This window comes from Ursus americanus, chromosome 3, assembly GCF_024610735.1.
Source record: "Ursus americanus isolate L20-20 chromosome 3, mUrsAme1.1.p, whole genome shotgun sequence".
NCBI lineage: Eukaryota > Metazoa > Chordata > Mammalia > Carnivora > Ursidae > Ursus > Ursus americanus.
The window spans coordinates 19,047,272-19,062,158 of record NC_142129.1 but is presented as its reverse complement, the minus strand read 5'-3'; the positions used below and the strand labels follow the sequence as shown (position 1 = coordinate 19,062,158).

Sequence of the window (14,887 nt, the reverse complement as noted above, 5' to 3'; positions counted from 1 at the left end):
TGATTGCTCTGCTTGGGGCATAATTGATCAGTATCCAGTTTGCAGTTTATTCTACTTCTGACTTGTTAATTTAACTCACAGTGTGCCGATTTCATATGCAGTATTGGCTCATCTCTTAGGGCTCAGGCTCTAACATATATATTAAACTGTCAAAAGGCCGGCAATACAAGAATGAGCGGTTTATAATTTGCTCATCTGAGCCATTATATCTAATATCTTTAGCTTTTGAATCAAGCAGAAACACATGGTGATAATTATTCTTTCACTGATGATTAAATATTGTTTAAGGTTAGAATAATTTTCAGTAGAATCCTCATTTGTAAGCCCTGCCTCTAATACAGCTTTATTGTCTCTGCACAGCACACTGTCTCTCTTACCAAGTTTTGGGGGCACTCATGAAAGGTTAGGCATTCTTGAATCAAGAAAAGCAATTTTGCCAATTTTGTTAAAAGAGCTGTCACTCTTATGATACATCAGTCATATGGGGAAAAAATCAGGTAGTATATATTAACACCAAAGTATGAAAAGCTGGTGAATATTTACCTATACATCTACACATCCAGAATATAAGGATATAAAATAAAATATCTAGAAAATAGAAATTGGCCCACCTTTTTAAATAATTATTATTAAAACAGCATATTAAGCAAATGGTCACAATGTGCTCCCAGGTTTCTTTATATGTGTTTAGCAAGCTGTCCTGGATCATTTTAGAAAGTCACGAAATCAAGATTTGCTATTTTAAAGACGTATTATTCTGCCAATATAACACGTGCGGTTTATCTAATTAGCCGAGACACCTCCGTTCTAACAAACTTGAACTAACAGATGCTACTTAGCACACAGAGGACGACCCTGGATGAGACTGCTCCTAGCTCAGAAAAGATGCATCTAGATGTCATATCATTCTTCTGCCTTTGGCAGGACTGCATGTAAACTCTGATACAGTGTTTTACAAGTGAAAGATAAAGCATTAATCTGTCATAATTTACTGAATTAAAATTAATTCATTTAAAATATACTTAAAATGCTAGAAAACTTTATTCTTTGGGCTTTAATGCACTCTCATAACTTTGCAAAAGATGAAAAAGTAATGGTTTACCTATACTATTACGAACTTGATATACTTAAAAAAACAAAGAATGTTAGTACAAAATTACCATATTAATATTTGATTTTCAACTTTAAGAATTGGTAATTTGAAAAATACCAAATTGCCTCAACTTCTTAATGATTGGCTATGATGAAGTAGAGTGATTGTGCATGATATGAGACATGTGTGGGTCCTAGGTTAAAGGAAATGGGGAAGAAAAAATATTAGAAATGACCACATAAAAATAAAAGGAAGGGATGTTGATTTCTGGCAAAGTTGAGAGCTAAAAAGTCTGGAAAATTTCCCAGTACAAAGCGGTTAGAAATACTGGATGTAATGTAATAAACTTCTTTTAAATGTATTGCTGACCTTGTTAGTAAGAGGTCTCCTGGGGATGAAAATAAAGAAAAAACTAAAAACCAGAGCAGTAAGCTGATACTGATACCACAGCTGCTTGGGGGCATTTGTCAGTCTCAGTAACTCAGAGGTTTGAGTTTTAACAGCTGCATCACTACTGGAGGCAGGACCTTGGGCCTGTACAAGAGGGGATTTTAGAATTAAAACCACCTTATGAAGCATAGACTTTTTGAAGGGTTGTAACTTCAGTAAAAAAGTAGAATAGAAAAAAAATCCACTTATCAGCAAAGAGAGATGACAAGGAAATTTGTCCTGGCAAAGCCAACAATTCTTTTCCAGAAGAATATGCCATAAATTTAGGCCTTGATTCTTCCCATGGATAAGATTGCCTAAAACATGAGTTCACAACCTGAAATTATAGAAATACAGAGGGGATATGTAACCATGGGCTGGAGCCAAGCAGAAACAAAACACAGTTGAATTAGTTCCCAGTAATTTTAGAAATGGTATTACTAGTTACAGAATATAAAAATGGGTATGTTTGAAACATTTAAAAAATAAAATTTGCATCAAAAACATCAAAGAATAAGATGCTGTCAAAAATAAAAAGTCTAGGTGGTCTTGACAGAGAATCAAGATTTCTACTAGTGAAAATTTTAAGAATTTAGTTCATGGCTTAGATGTCAGATTAGACACACAAGAGAAGTAACAAGCTACTAAACAAATCTGAAGAAATAATTAAAAGACAATGCATAAAGGCAAAATATTTAAGAAGTGTGGAAGAGGAGTTAAAATATGTAGGCTACAGTGACACTTGTACAGAGGACCGCCAGTCCTTTGATGCTCCTCCTGTCTTGAGATGGAGTCCATGCCCTTGAAACTGGGTGGATTTGTGACTGAACCAAGAGTATGGTGTAGATAATATTATGTAATTTTTGACGCTAAGTCATACAAGGCTATACAGTTTCTGTCTTTTTTGCTGGAATGATTTTCTTGAAACGCTGTGCTGACATTAAGGGAATCCAGTTACCTGAGGCTACAGTGTTTTGAGGAATACCGAACAAGACAGAGAGTCCAGTCCCAGCTCTTCAGATCACTCCTAGTCACTTTGATTGTTCCCTTTTGAGGTCTCAGACATCATGGAACAAACAGTCCATCCGTGCTCTGCCCTATTAGAATTGTTGACCCACAGGGACGCCTGGGTGGCACAGTTGGTTAAGTGTCCAACTCTTGATTTTGGCTCAGCTCATGATCCTCAGGGTCATGAGATTAAGACCCATGGCTGGCTCCATGCTTACCATGGAGTCTGCTTAAGATTCTCTCTCCCTCTCCCTCTTCCCCTGCTGCTTATTCTCTCTTTCTCTCTCTCCCTCCCTCTCTGAAATAAATAAATGAACCTTAAAAAAAAAAAAAAAAAGAATTCTTTACCCACAGAATGGCAGTTGTTACTAAGTTTTGGAATGATTTTTTTTTTTTTTTAATGCAGCAGTAGCTAAATGGAACAGGTAAGACATGAAGTTCCAGCACACATATAAACGAAGTTTCAAAAGAAGATAATAGAATGTGAAAGAGGCAATATCTGAGGATGTAGAAATTGAGAAATTTCCAGAATTGATAAATATGACATGAACCCTTGCATCTCAGAAGCATAACGAATTCCAAGCAGGAGAGATAAAAGAGACCCATACCTTAATGCAGCAAAATACAGCTATAGAACACCGGAGTCAAAGCTGATACATTAAGAGCAAACAGAGAGAAAAAAAGATAGATGACTTAGCAATGCAGTACAACCTGCATTGCTAAGTATAGTTAAAAGCTGGAAATGTTCTGTTAATCGAGAGAAGGATTGAAAAATACATTGTGATATGTTACAACAATGAAAAGCTACCCAGACTATCCAGCAGTAAAAAATAATTGAACAGGAACTGTGGACCTCAACATGAATCAATTTCATGTTTGAAGAACAATATAGTATGATGGCATTTATGTAAAGTTTAAAAATATGAGAAACTGTAATGTATCTCTGTGTATTCTTTAGTAGTCCATACATGTATAAAAGATAAAGACCCCTAGTTCAAAATGATAAACATTGAAGTCAGTATAGGGAAAAAGAATCTGACTGGAGAGGACTACACTCCAGACTTTAACTCCAATGTTTTTGTTTTCGTTTTTGTTTTTCTTAACCGGGTAGTAGCTGCATGAGTACTCATTATTCTTTGTGCTTACGTGTGTGTCTGAGTATTTTATAATCCAATTTTGAACAGAAATAGGAAGATTCAGTTAATAGGGTGAATAGGAAGCTGTATGGCTTCTCCTTGAAGTAAAGATATACGTAGTCTGAAAAGATTTGGAGGATAGAGATTAAGTGAATCCTATTTACCTCTTGGGTTGAGTGAATAGTTATACATATAGGAGAAAGATAAAAGCAGGTCTGGCATGAAATCACTTCTACCTGACTGGGAGATTATTTTGAACCTTGGCAAGGGAAGGGTTGATGAAGTGCGTGGAGAGGAGGAAGTAAAATAGGAGATATAGAACCTTATAGCTGAAGTCTAGGAATTGTTTATGAATGGAATATGTTGTTTGATAATGAACAAGGTAGAATTTGAACTTTTATATCATTAATGATACCAGTGAAAAATCTTTATATTCTTAAAATTTTTCTGCTCTTCTGACTATCTGTAATTACAAATACCGTGCCCCATTTTGATGAAGATGACTTTTTCATTTCTCAAACACCTGGCAATCACTGTGATTTGTCAACCATAAATGAAGTCCTTGAAAGGGTGTATGGGGTGGGGAGGAGAGACCAGAGAAAGACAAGTGGGTAATGAAGTAGTTTCGAATTATTAAATTGTTAAGAATGGTGGTTGTGAGGCCATTACAGCCATTTTTATTCTTCTCTCTGATGGAAGTTTGGTCAAATGGAGAAGAATGGGTTATGGAGATGACAGCTTACTTGCAGATTTAACTTGATTTTCAAATCCCTTGGCAAAACTTTTGCTCAGTCTTTTAGTTGGATCGTTTCTTTGCAAATAGAGACTCGTTCAGATTATTGGAAGTGTTATGGCGTGTATGTGATGTACTTGGGAGTTAAGAAAAATGCAAGAGAATCACAGCAATGGTAGCAGACATTACAAAGCCGAGAAGAAGAAAACAATGTGAATGATAACTGGCCCACAAATCCTCATCTTCCAGAAAATGACCCAGCTAACTTTCACGCTTTGCCCTCCTTACAGTTTTATGCTCTCACAGTTTGGGATCTTTTAAAAATTGGACTTACACACCATGATGCTTCATTTGCTTTTTTCTTTACCCCATTTTAGTTTTTAGCTTTCTAGGAGTAAGAATATGATCTTGGCTTCTAGCCAGCCTTTCACTGGCTGCCATTGGGTAAGACGCCTACCCTTGGTCCCCTCAGCTCCAGCTTGGGAGGATGCAGTCATGCTGTAAAACTAGGTCTCTGGGCTGACCCCATCAACGGAGACCATATGTGGAGTAGGTGTACTCAGTGATAGTGGCAGTTACTTGGTCTCCTCTGTACGCCCAGCTATGTACAGTCAGCAGAGTATGGTTTCCATCTAACCAGCTAGCACAAACTGACACTTGACAGGGCTACCACAGTTTTGATAAATCTGTAGGCAAACAATTGTACTAAGGTTAATATTTGGTACTAAGTTAATGGTACTAAGTTGAATGTTTGGCTTTCTGTAATATCCTTACCTGTTTCATGTATTTTAATTCTAAATTTCTGTGATGACATTTGTCCCTGTCTAGTGCCTCTTAACACCTTTGTTCCCCACACCTCATGACCTGATTGTTAATACAAGTACTAACTTTCCTCCAGGCTAGTTAAATTCTTCAGTCTGGCCTTAAATTAAGTTCAAGCAGTTGTGCGTTATTTTAGCTTGCCTGGTTATTAATCAGTTGCCAGAAAATGTGACTTAAAGAAAAAAAAAACCTATTGGATAAGGGTATTTATTTCACATAAATATTTGTATTAAATCTTATCATACTAGTGTATGAATCTAGGAACTGTGTGTATGTACAGACATATGTAAAACTTATTTTTAAAAGTAAGCTTAGAGGACATATTTGCCTTGAAGCACTCTTAACATAGTTGGTCTAGAGTAGAACTATTTAGCATCACTATACATGCCATTGAACTCAGAGTTAGAATCATGATGGAGACACCCCATAATGCAAATAGAAATGTCCTGAGGTCATCGTGTAATTTTATAGGGATCTTCACCAAAGCCAAGAAGAAGGTAGTAAATTTTATTAGCATGATTAACTCTGAAAGAGCTGGCCTTCTTGGGAAGCCAGCTGAAAATAGAATTCTGTGTGTAGGCACACAATATATAGAATAGGCATTATATGGTGTATATTTCTATATGCATTTTTCCTTTGATCAACATAACCTTTAATTAACTAAAATGAAGTCTTCCACAAGATGAAAATATGTCTTGAAAAGAGTGACAGCAATAAAACAATACCTTGCAGCTTTCTACTTGGAGTCCCAGTGGATTAGTGATTTTACTTTACATTTGAAATGAGAGTATAGTGATGATTACTGCTCCTTTGGGATGGATAAGAAAAGAAATGGTGCCCAATTTTATTAGTCATTAGTGTTCTCTGTTATAAGTGGTATGGGAAGCTCTGAAACTGGAAGAACATGGCCTCAATATATTTTTTTAAACAAGTAAATTATCGTTCAGTATTAGTAAAAATGTCATTTGTCTGCCTTAGAAAAATAAAACCTTCAAATGTAATTTAGCTTGTCTGTCATTTTAAACATTTCAGAAGACATAGCCTCCTGGTTCAGGCCCATTTTTCTTTGTCAGGAGATGGTTCATTGGTTCCTGGGTGAAAGTTTTGACATTTATATTACACTCCGAGTACTTGAGAAACTAAAGGATGCCAGTTCTTTTGGAATTAAACCATGGTATCTCCTCTACCAGGCAGACATTTGCAATATTCTGTGTACAGTCTGAAATTATTGAAATGACCTCTTTCCTTACATATTTTTGTCATAATACTCTTTATTACTGTTCTTATTATATTGCTGTTTATTACTATCCATCTTTATAGTTTCTCCCATATGCAATCTAGTCCTTCTCATCTCCACATTTATTGCTGTATAGGTCAAATAGTTAAGAAATCCAGTCATGAAACTTTGTTTTGATCTCCAAGTAAAATAGCCCACACTTCCAGCCATATCTTGGTAAATAATTCTTAGGGTGGAGTGAATGTTTGTGACCATGCTGAAAATCCTTTCCCTGACCATTTGAAGCTTCCTTCTGGAGTGTTCACCCAGCAGCTCTCCCATCTCTTAAATCTAGCCCAATAAAGTCAGGGACACTGAGCAGTCCCGTGGCCCAGTCTTCACACACCAGTCCAGTCCTGAGAGCTGTGAAGTAATAAAGACTTTTACTCCCAATTTTCTTTTTTTCTTTTTTTTAAGATTTTATTTATTTATTTGACAGAGAGAAAGAGACAGCCAGTGGGAGAGGGAACACAAGCAGGGGGAGTGGGAGAGGAAGAAGCAGGCTCCCAGTGGAGGAGCCCGATGTGGGGCTCAATGCCAGGACCCCGGGATCACACCCTGAGCCAAAGGCAGACGCTTAACCACTGAGCCACCCAGGCGCCCCACTCCCAATTTTCTTAAGAGGAAAAAAAAAAATCACTTTTTAAAATTCATCTCACAGCAGAACTTTATAAAGATCCTCTTTTTTTCTTCTTCTTACTAACACAGTATTTGTCTTCCTTCTGTCAAACCCTGAGCCAACCACTTTGCCAGGGCTGAGTAGGGAGATACACTAAAAGGAACGTACAGGGCAGATGAGACAAGGGAGGAAGACCTGTGGGAAGTGGACATGGCTCTGTCACATGGCGAAGAGGGTGAGAAAGGCCACCGTCAGGCAAAAGAGCCCCATGGCCCTTGGGAGGGCAAAGCCCAGAATGGTGTAGGAGAAAAACCATTGCTTCAGAGAGGGGTTGCTGGCATCACCAATGATGAGACTCCCAAACTCAGTCCCAATTCCAGCCCCAGAGCCAGTTGCCCCTAACCATGGCAGCCCCAGTCCCGATGAACTTGGCTGCTGTGTCGGTGTCCCTTGAAATGGCTCTGGTTTGATCTGCCAGTGTCTCTGGTGGTTTCAGCACCGCTGCCGACAGCGATGGGCTCAGCTGAGAGGTGCTCCTGACCAACAAGGGGGAGGAGATGAACTTTGCACAAGTGGACATTTTCAGGGGATGAGGGGCTATGGCGGGAGAGCTGCTCCCAGTGCTGAGAAGAGAGAGAGGAGTGTGGGAGGATGAGGGGTTGTGTGGGAAGAGCAAAAGGAAGCTCTAAAGATCCTCTTTTCTTCAAGGGTTTTCCAGCAGCAACTTATCATCCCTCTCTTCTTAGTATCAGTATTTCTTAATAATATCATCAATGAATTAATCACATTTGTTAAGCATTTGTCACGTGTCAGACGACGTGCTAACCACTTCACATGCACTATTTTTACTTTGCACAACCAACCCCGTTGAAGTCTTTGTTGTTTTGGAGGGGGAAATTGAGGTTCAGAGACTTGAAGTAACGTGGCCCTCATCACACAGGAAGTCACGGAGCCGTGATTCAAACCCAGGCAGTGTGATACTGTCTTCACAGTCACGTGCATTGAAATCGGTAAAAAATGTGTGTAATGCTGTGTCTGTAAAGAAAGTCACACTGAACTCTGTCTCAGTAACCCCTAAAAGAGAAGGGCTATAAGAAAAGTGGTTTTTTGTTTGTTTTTTGGTTTTTTTTTTTTTTTTTTTTATTAGAAGAAGGAAGAATCAGGATAGGAAAGCACAGATAGGGTTTCAGGGAAGGCTTTAGAGAAGAGATTATTGTTGAGGAAAGTTTCAGTGGGTGTGGCCAGATCATGTTGGGTTGTTCAAGGCTGAAAAGAAAAGGTAAGTGGTTCTCACAGGGTGACCGCTGCCCCAGTACCATCTCATTCCCCGGAAGTTGTTAGAAATGCAAACTCTCAGTCCCACCCAGACCTGTGACATCAGAAACACTGAAGGTCAGGCCCTCCAATTTGCATTTTTGCAAATCCTTACAGGTGATACTGATATGTGTTCAATTTTGAGGACCACTGTAAATGCTCAGAAGGTGAGAACATGGCTTACTTCAAGAATTTGAATATTAGGGGTGCCTGGGTGGCTCAGTTGAGAATCTGCTTCTCCCTCTCCCCACCCCTAGCTCATGTTCTGTCTTGGTCTCTCTCTCTCTCTCTCTCTCAAATAAATAAATAAAATCCTAAAAAAAATTTTTTTGAATATTATTTTCACTTCTCTCCTTGCAACCAGAAGGAATAGAGTTGTGTCTTCACCACACCTAGCTTGCTTGTCTCTGCTTCGATAGTATTTGGGAGAGAAGCAGTTGAAGATATATTTTCTTTTTGTTTGTTTTTAGATAAGAAAGTATAGTTTGTGGGTAGTAAGAGTCAACATTTTACTGTCAAGAGTTGAGCTTCTTTCCGATATTATTTAATGGGTGGTCAAAACCAACCTATTAACAGCTTAAGTCTTTGTTGGTAGTAGTTAAACTGATAATGACAGCAACTTTTCTAGTTATCAGTATCAATGACGTCCATTAAGTGTCTCCACATTTTACAAGTTTGACGGGCAATTCTAGAAGTATCTGAATTATGCTTATCTGAAGAGCTATGTTTGCATGCATCGAATCCTGTTAAAATAAAAGCCAAAGGACTTTTCATTTATTTCATTTATTTCATTTATTATACTGAAATGTGGCAGTAGTAAGGATTGCTTGAAATAATATTGTCTTATATGAAGATTAACCTGTAAACCTGGTTGGTGTATTCTCCACATTTCAGAGGTTATTTGAACTATTCTCGAGACATTAAAAAACAAGATGTGGTACTGATCATGGAGCATTTAAAGCATGACATTGTAAATGTAGAACAAATTGATAGTCCCCCTTAAATTTTGGTCTTTTTTTCTTCATAATCTCTTGGGTTTTTTATTGTTGTTGTAGTTGACACCGAAGTGACATAATGTACTGAGTTCTTGAAATTAACTGCTTTTGAACAGCACATTAATCCCCCCTCTCCTTTTTACTGTGTTTCTATTATATTTGTCACAATTTTATTTGTTTACATGTCAGCCTCCCTTTTTAGACCCTGAAGGCAGGAAGTCTTTTCAGTGTCCCATGCCCACCCAGAGCATTCTTACTGGATTCTTTTTTCCTTTTTAAATGATACCACAAATGGCTGTGTCAATCAGTCGCATGCAATGTATCCATTTAATAGAGATTTATTAAGCACCAACTGTGTGTGTTTACTGCTTTGGGAAATTTGTACTCAGCATTGGTCTGGATTAGTACCTAGGGAACATTAAGAACAGGCCACGTTTCTGGGCCGCATCCCTCCTCATTCTGATGCTACAGGTGAGAGCCTGGGACCTGGGAGGCTAGAATCTGAAAGCTCCCAGTGGCAGTTCTAATGTGCCCTTAGGGCTGAATGATAAAGACTTGGTCTTTACTAGACTTCTTCCTTATCTTTTGTCATTGTCTTTGCTTGTGTTTTTGTTTATCTTTGTTCTCATTCAGAGAAGCAGACTGGAAGGGACACCTGGGTGGCCCCGTCAGTTAAGAGTACCTACTCTTGGGGTGCCTGGGTGGCTTAGTCCTTAAGCATCTGCCTTTGGCTCAGGTCATAATCCCGGGGTCTTGGGATAGACCCCCTCATCAGGCTCCCTACTCAGGGGGCAGCTTGATTCTCCCTCTCCCACTCGTCCTGCTTGTGTTCCCTCTCTCACTGTGTCTATGTCTTAATAAATAAAATCTTAAAAAAAAAAGACTCCAGCTCTTGATTTCAGCCCAGGTCATGATCTCAGGGTCCTGAGATTGGGCCCCATGCCAGGCTCCATGCTCACTGGGGAGTCTCCCTGTCCCTTTCCCTCTGCTCCTCTCCCTGCTTGTGTGCACGCACATGCTCTCTCTCTCGCTCTCTCTCAAGTAAATGAATAAATAAATCTTAAAAAAAAAAGTGAACTGGAAGAAAAATGGGGAGATGATGGCTTATTTTAATGCTTAAGGAAGAGGAAGGCACTTTAACACATAATTTTATTTAACTGTTACAGTTCTTCTGTGAAGTAAATACTATTACTCTCATTGTTTTCTATAAGACATTTTAGTTCCATATGACATTTTTTCCCATACGACATTTTTTTCCCATAAAACATAAAAAATCTTACACAAGGTCACACATGTAATCAGTGCTACAGTATGGTTGAAAACTCAGAGCTGTGTAACTCAGGAGCCCACATTCTTTTCCCCTAATATACCCAGCCGTGGTGTAAAATGGAAATCAGCTGTTTTAAAAGCGTCCTGTGCTAACTGGATTTGTGTTCAGTTTTAAGATCTACAACAACAACAAAAAACACAAAAAAACCAAAAACCCACAAATAAGTTGGTGCTTCATTTAAAAAAGCTCAAATGCTCCATGAGGAAAAAAAGATTAAATGGATTTTATATTTGTGGCCTTCGATTTTATTCCCCTATCATCTCCCCCCCGCAATCGATGCCTTTCCATGAAAAAAAAAAAAGCCTTCGGCTATTTTTTTTTATTTGTTGTATATAGTTTTAAGTAGTGATTTCATTTTTGAGTTGAGACTATTAAGCTTAAAGAAGATGCATGAGGATATTGTACCACTTTATTTTTTAGCCCTGTAGATTCTATATCTCTTAAACTTATAGAAATAGCTACCAACATTTAGCGGGCATGCTAGTCCATACCAGGATCTCATGTCTGGTTTTTTATTTCTGTAAAGTACGTTGCCTATTATTTTTCACTCTCAGTGGTTTTTGAGGCCATTCATTTAGATTTTGCATAGAACTTTAAAGTTTGGAGGCTGATGGTAAATTTATATATTGTTGTCATGTGTCTGTAATATGGAAATTAAAAATAGAGTCCTTATAGGGGCACCTGGGTGACTCAGTCAGTTAAGCATCTGTCTTCGGCTCCAATCATGATCCCAGGGACCTGGGATTGAGCCCCACATTGGGCTCCCTGCTCAGTGGGGAGCCTGCTTCTCCCTCTCCCTCTGCCTGCCCTGCTTCTCCCCCTGCTTGCGTGTGCTCTCTCTCACTCTCTGTCACATAAATAAATAAAATCTTTACCAAAAAATAAATAAGTAGGGTCCTGATAATAAATTAGTCAATAAGAGTAGGCATGTGCTTTACCATTTTGATGGCATGCATATATTATTTCTTATAAAACTATGCACTGGGGCTCCTGGGTGGCTCAGTCATTAAGCGTCTGCCTTCAGCTCAGGGCGTGATCCCGGAGTTCTGGGATCAAGCCCCACATCAGGCTTCTCTGCTGGGAGCCTGCTTCTTCCTCTCCCACTCCCCCTGCTTGTGTTCCCTCTCTCGCTGGCTGTCTCTCTGTGTCAAATGAATAAATAAAATCTTTAAAAAAAAAAACTACACACTAACCTCGAGGTAGCTTTTGAAAAGTACTGTTACTATTAATTAGTATCAACATTCGCCTTTTTAGAACTGCACTGATATGATATAAATGTTTGCAAGTATGAAATTACAACACACTTTAAAGAGACTAGTGTGAACTGTATTTACAAAGGGATATGTTTACATTTACTTAGACTGTTGAAAGTTTCATATTCTTAAACTCTTCTGTGTGTTTGGGATGTCCTTCACCTTACCCCTCGAGCAAATTGATGATCACCCCTCAGTTCCACTCCTCTGTAGAGTTTGGTTAGCCAGACCCTTGTTATGCTGAATCAATGAATAGGCTGAATCATTTTCTGTAGTGATTTATCCGAGAGTGTGTCTTCTTTACTACTGTGAGCTCCTTCTCGCAAGGGCCATCTCTAGGAGCTCCAGCAGAGTCTAAAACGTTGCATATTCTCTAAATGTTTGATTTTGGCTTACTGAGTAAAGTTTATTATTTGCCGCTGCAGTGGGAAAATGTACTAGAGCAATTGATTTTGCATTATTGGTTGTGGGATCTATATTAAGACTCTTATTTTTAGGAAAACTGAGGTCCAGAATAGCTAAAAAGCTTGCTACAGTCATTCAGAAGATTCCTTAAATTTAGTCTGACACTATGTTCATTTGTCTTTCAATCCTATATACTTCTCAATAAGCCAGCATTTGCCAAACTATGTTCCATGAGACACTCATGCCCCAGGAAATGTAACTAGAGTCATGGCCAGTAAGGGAAAAGATAACATTTAGCAGGGCGGGGGCGGGGGGTGGTAAGCCCTTGGTTAAATAAAATATAATAGATTTTTTTCACTCCAGGACTTCTCTGAACTATAATGTGCTGAAGTACAGAGTGCCAGAAAGATTGATAGAGCAGGCTGTATTTTCCAAAGTTATGTGTTAACCCCCTCTTTAAATTTACTCTTGTCTGGAGAGACAATTTTTTTTTCTTCAAAAGATACAATTTAGAGAAGCTGTACTAAATGAATTCTGTATGATGTTGATTCAAGTTCTTTATATCGAAGTCATCTTGACTTTGTGTGTGAACAAAAGAAATTGAAAGATACTGGTTGTGGACTCTTTTCCTGGATTTGTCTCTGATGTACTCTGTGAGTTTTGACAAATTCCAAAAGTGCAGGAAATTGTTTCCATTTATTCATTAATAAAGGGGTCATCTGGGGAGACGCATGGTCAAATACTCAACCTTGGAATTTGTGATTTTGAGCCTGTAGTCTGTTGGTTTGCTAATAGGTCGTAGTCAAAGGGTGTATGTCAGATAGTATTATAACAAGTAACAATGGACAATCCACAGTCATTTATTTTACTCAGTGTACATTTTGTTGCCCGAAGTAGGTTGGCTTGGTAATTGTTTTTTATACGGAGGCTTAGTTATCTAATGTGGTCCAAGGAACATTGCAGGGACCACTCTCTGTTATAGTTTGTTAGTTAATAAAGGGAAAAAAAACAGAGCCCTTCTCTGCTATTAAATACTACCTTAATAGTATCTGTTTTCAGAAAATTTAACTTGATCAAATTCAAATCCTAGGCTTAATATGAATTTAAGTTTAATTATAAGAGGGCAGTTAGAGGTAGTTGTAATTTCAGAAGGAAACCTCTGCAAGCTAATAGAGATTGTGGATTTGGGGAGAGAAGCCACAGCGCTGGTCGTAAAAAGAAAGAACCCATTAGTGTCCAGGATACTCAGTATAAGGGAATATTACTGCCATCACTATGTGGAATTCATGATGGTAGAGGGACAATTGAGTTCTTATAGTTTCCTCAAGGGACTAAGTAACTTAATTTGGTTAAATGTAGTCTGGAGAAAAAATCCACACAAAATAAACATTGTGAATTTGAGAATGAGAATACCAGGCCTATTTGAATTTAAAAAGAAGGGGGAGCTCCAGCTGTGGATTAGTGTGGAAGAGGCATAACCACCTGACAGGAGACTCCATTTTCTACCTTGATGACTTTGGACAGCTTTCTCTCTACATTTACATAAAAGGAAGTGGACTATAATTCTAGGATTCTAAGCTAGGAATGTAGAAGAAAGTAGAGTAAACATGTCTCTGCAACTGATTTTTTAGTTGACATGTTGGAAATATAGAAGGACTGATTTTTTAAATTTTTTTTACTGAATATTACAGATTTGATCATCTAATTGAATTTTATCCGTAAAAATATGTATTTATTTATTTTTAAAGATATTATTTATTTAGAGAGTGAGCAAGAAAGAGAGCACAAGAAGGGGCTGAGGGAGAAGGAAGCAGAGTCCCTGCTGATCAGGGAATCCTGAGGTAGGGCTGGATCCCAGGACCCCGATATCATGACCTTAGCCAAAGGCAGATGCTTAACTGACTGAGCTACCCAGGCTCACCATTAAATATTTTTTTGATATAAAAAATTCCACCAATGCTCCAGTTTTTTCCTCTGCCTCTTTTTTATTTTATTTTTAATTTTTTTATTTAAATTCAGTATAATTAACATATAGTATATTATTAGTTTCAGGGGTAGAATTCAGTGATTCATCAGTTGCATATGATACCCAGTGCTCATTATATCAAGTGCCCTCCTTAATGCCCATCACCCCATTACCCCATCCCCTCCTACCTCCCCTCCAACAACCCTCAGTTTGTTTCCTATAGTTACGAGTCTTATGGTTTGCCTCCCTGTTTTTATCTTACTTTATTTTTCCTTCCCTTCCAAACATTTTTTTTTTAATCTTCCTTTGGAATTACCTTAGAGCAAATTTAAGGACCCAAGAATTAAGTACAATTACTTTATATATTACTATATATTTTTATATATACTTACATGTATTTTTTGTGAATGTATGTACACATATTTTTGTAACATGAGATGAAAGTACCCAATTTGTTTACTTCTTCATGCATTAGACTGAGGTTTAAATGATTTATGGTCCAAAAAAT

General features: G+C 38.1%; 1 protein-coding gene and 1 pseudogene across 1 annotated transcript in view; one reads left to right on the top strand and one right to left on the bottom strand.

Moving 5' to 3' along the window:
* Positions 1–14,887, top strand: part of EXOC4 (exocyst complex component 4) — a 717,712-nt gene that overhangs the window by 383,090 nt on the left and 319,735 nt on the right. The gene's annotated exons all lie outside the window — the stretch shown is intronic.
* LOC123788937 (ATP synthase F(0) complex subunit C2, mitochondrial pseudogene) lies at positions 7,266–7,696 on the bottom strand (annotated as a pseudogene).